The sequence below is a fragment of the Sapajus apella genome, unplaced genomic scaffold, assembly GCF_009761245.1.
Source record: "Sapajus apella isolate SASKATOON/1434 unplaced genomic scaffold, GSC_monkey_1.0 scaffold72, whole genome shotgun sequence".
Taxonomy (NCBI): Eukaryota; Metazoa; Chordata; class Mammalia; order Primates; family Cebidae; genus Sapajus; species Sapajus apella.
Window position 1 is genome coordinate 2,337,775 of NW_022437012.1, and position 4,191 is coordinate 2,341,965.

General features: G+C 51.1%; 1 pseudogene across 1 annotated transcript; it reads left to right on the plus strand.

Annotated features, from left to right (window-relative positions):
• The first annotated feature begins 24 nt into the window (after positions 1 to 24).
• On the plus strand, positions 25 to 1,722 carry LOC116531783 (annotated as a pseudogene). The gene is made up of 2 exons (XR_004260582.1): positions 25 to 75; positions 867 to 1,722. The product of XR_004260582.1 is annotated as a ferritin light chain pseudogene (transcript).
• The last annotated feature ends 2,469 nt before the right edge of the window (positions 1,723 to 4,191 follow it).

Below are 4,191 nucleotides of genomic sequence, written 5' to 3' on the forward strand. Positions count from 1 at the left end.
GGGAGGGAGGAGGCACTTCGGGAGATGGGGCTGGGGAGGGAGGAGGCCGATGATGAGAGGCCTGGTTTGCCTTTGGTGAGAAGTGCGGCCTTATCATGCTGGCAGTAGCAGCCCAGGAAGATTTTAGGAGGTATGCGTCTCTGCTTAATCATAATAGCTAACATGTTTTCGAGTGCTTGTTACATACATCCCATATGCTGATCTAAGCATTTTGACTGTATTAGCTCATTTGATGGTCATATTATATTTTCCCTGTTTTTGAATTTGGAAACTGAGGCACAGGAGGTTAAGTTACCGTCTGATGTGACATAGCTCAGAAATTGGCAGAGCCAGGATTCAGATCCCTGGGTCTGTTTCACTTCCACCCTCTACTGCTACATCTCCATTGCCTGGATGCTCTTATTAATCTCTGGAAAGACGTTCTCCCTGATAGCCATGGGGAGAGTGGATCAACAAAGGAAGATTCCAGGTTGGAATGGGCTTAATGGGCAACTGGCAGGTGGAGTCTCAGGGTTGTGTCTTGAAGTCTAGGTAGGGGACTCGGTAAGTCTTGTGTGTTGGGAGCCTGCTGCCCAGGCCAGGGGCTGCACATTTAATCAAGTTCAAACAGCTGCCTGCAGCAGGCCCCTGGCTGGGGCTGCAAAGTCTGCAGAAAAGCAATTTAGTCAAGGTCCTGTCTCTTGCCTGCCAAGTCCAGGAAGAGAAGTGGGTTGCTAGACCCGTGGCCCACCTACTGGCTTTGACACCTAGAAAGACCAACGTTTTGAAGTGACAAGGACTTAGGTTTGAATCTTGAGCCTCAGTTTTCTTACCAGTCAAATGGGAACACCAGGTAGAGTAAACCGTGTGCAGACGGTGCATTGTAGGTCTTGAACACATTGAATTCTCCGCCTCCCTTCACCTATGAGCCCTTGGTTCCTTGTCCTTCCACAGTCCCGCAGATCTGTCTTTTGCTTCAACAGTGTTTGGACAGAACAGATCCCGGACTCTTTCTTCCAGCCTCCAACCGCTCTCCGATTTCCTCTCCACTTGCAACCTCTGGGACCATCTTCTCGGCCACCTCCTGCTTCTGGGGACCTGCTAACACCGTTTTTGTGGTTAGCTCCTTCTTGCCAACCAACCATGGGCTCCCAGATTCCACCAAGGTGGAGGCAGCCGTCATCAGCCTGGTCCATGTGTACCTGCAGGCCTCCTACACCTCCCTCTCTCTGGGCTATTTGGACCGTGATGATGTGGCTCTGGAAGGCGTGAGCCACTTCTTCCGTGAATCGGCCGAGGAGAAGCGCGAGGGCTATGAGTGTCTCCTGAAGATACAAAACCAGTGCCACGCTCTCTTCCAGGACATCAAGAAGCCGGCTCAAGATGAGGGGGGCAAAACCCTGGGCGCTGTGGAAGCCGCCATGGCCCTGGAGAAAAATCTGAACCAGGACCTTTTGGATCTTCATGCCCAGAGTTCTGCCCACATGGACCCCCATCTCTGTGGCTTCCTGGAGAGTCACTTCCTAGATGACGAAGTGAAAATCATCAAGAAGATGGGTGACCATGTGACCGACCTCCACAGGCTGGCCAGCCCTGCAGGGTGGGCTGGGCGAGTATCTCTTCGAAAGGCTCACTCTCAAGCATGACTAAGAGCCTGCTGAGCCCAGCCCAGCGACTTCGAAGGGGTCCTTACAAAATAACAGGGCTTCTGCCTAAGCCTCTCCCTCCAGCCACTAGACAGCTTTCTAACGACCCTAACAAGCCTTGGACCAAATGGAAATAAAGCTATTTGAAGCAAAAGAAAAAAAAAATTCCCTGGATTCCAGAAGCTCCTGGGGGATGAAAGGAGAATGGCCAGAGCCAGACTGCACTCTCCCTCAGCCCCGAACCCAGCTGGAGGGCCTGATTTGGATGGATGCAAGGCCCAGTCTTCCCTTAGCTCTGCCATTCAGTTCCACACTCTTTCCTGAAGCCCCAGAAATCCTCATCCTTGGGGACCCTTCTCCACCCTTTTCTGCTCCAGCCCATGTGGTCATTCTCATTCCTTGGGGAGCACCAGCTTGGCTGAGACCCCAGACCCCCTTCTTGGGCCTCCATCCCAAACAATCCAAGGAGCCTCAGGTCTCTGCAGATGAAGGCCGCTCACACCTGATGTAGGTGAAGTTGCAGTGAAGCCTGGAAAAGACCCTTTTTAAAAACAATTGATATATCGGCCAGAACCAATGGCTCATGCCTGTAATCTCAACAGTTTGGGAGGCTGAGGCAGGAGGATCCCTTGAGCTCAGAGTTCAAGGCCGGGTAACAAAAGGAGACCCTCCTCTCTACAAAAACATACAAAAAAATTAGCTGGGCATGGTGGCGAGGGCCTGTAGTCCCAGCTACTCAGGAGGTCGAGCTGGAAGGATTGTTTGAGCCCCAGGTTGAGGCTGCAGTGAGCTGTGATTCTGCCACTGCACAGGAAAATAAGAAAAAAAAAATCCATTAAAAAATGAATTGATATATCATAGTTGTACATATTTTTGGGTACATGTGATCTTTTGATACTTGCATACAATATGTGATGATCACATCAGGGTAACTGGAGCATCACTTCAGTGCTTCACTTCAAACATCTATCTTTTTTGTGCGTTGGAAATGTTACAGTTCTCTTCTGGCCAGTAAACTATTGTTAACTCTAATTTCCCTACTAGACTACCAAGCGGGAAGATTCTAATCTGGTTTAAATTAGAACTGCTGAGAAGTGAGAGAGGAGTAGTGATATCATGACTCTGCCGTCCCCAATTAACGGGAACTTCTGATGGTGCCCACTATAGGCAGTGGGCAGGAGCCCCAGAGCAGGGTTCAAACACAAGACAGGACAGCCCCATGGGAGACGTTGCATCTGGAGGTGGGAGACGAGCTTTGAGTACCTTCTTGTCACGAAGCTCAGGAGGTCACATCTCTGCTTGTGCCCCTTCCTAGAATGCAGAGCTGCCTAAATGCAATAATTACCTACAAGACACAGTGGGAATACAGTGTATATGCAGATTTATGCAAATAGCATGCAAATGCAGTGGCCTTAGGCTGAGTGCCCTGGGATGGCAGCTGGTTGGGGATGGGGTGCCCCCCCTTTTTTTACTTCTGACTTTGCCTTCAGCTCCTGAGGACCTCATAGGGAGAGGCCCACTGCCTTCCCTCCACATAGCCCCTCTTCGCAGCAGACTTCAGCAGGAGACAGTAAGCAGCCGTGGTGCACCTGTGCAGAAAGCACCGTGGGCATCGAGGGGACACCACAGGGGAAGATTCCAGGCACATGCACGGGCATCGTGCAGACCACGTGATTCAGTACAATGTCCTCATTTGATAAAACAAGGCAATGAGGCTTGATGTGGTAGATTTCCATCACACAGCCAGCAGTGGCAGAAGCAGAATCCCACCCAAGGCTGCCAACTCTGATTCCACACTTTCTTTTCCAGGCTGCACTCTCCCTCAGCCCCGAACCCAGCTGGAGGGCCTGATTTGGATGGTTGCAAGGCCCAGTCTTCCCTTAGCTCTGCCATTCAGTTCCACACTCTTTCCTGATGCCCCAGAAATCCTCATCCTTGGGGACCCTTCTCTTCCCTTTTCTGCTCCAGGCCCATGTGGTCACTCTCATTCCTTGAGGAGAATCAGCTTGGCTGAGACCCTAGAACTTTTCCCTCCTTGGGCCTCCATCCCAAACAATCCAAGGAGCCTGAGGTCCCCTGAGGTGAGGGGAGGCGGGAATTCAGTGTGTTCAAGGCCTACAATGCACCGTCTGCACTTGGTTTACTCTATCTGGTGTTCCCATTTGACTGGTAAGAAAACTGAGGCTTGGCTGGGTGCGGTGGCTCACGCCTGTAATCCCAGCACTTTGGGAGGCCGAGGCGGGTGGATCACGAGGTCAAGAGATCGAGACCATCCTGGTCAACATAGTGAAAGCCCGTCTCTACTAAAGATACAAAAAATCAGCTGGGCATGGTGGCGCATGCCTGTAATCCCAGCTACTCAGGAGGCTGAGGCAGGAGAATTGCCTGAACCCAGGAGGCGGAGGTTGCGGTGAGCCGAGATCGCGCCATTGCACTCCAGCCTGGGCAACAAGAGCGAACCTCCGTCTCAAAAAAAAAAAAAAAAAAAAGAAAACTGAGGCTCAAGATTCAAACCTAGGTCCTTGTTATTTCAAAGTCAATAGGTGGACCACACAGATCTATAAAT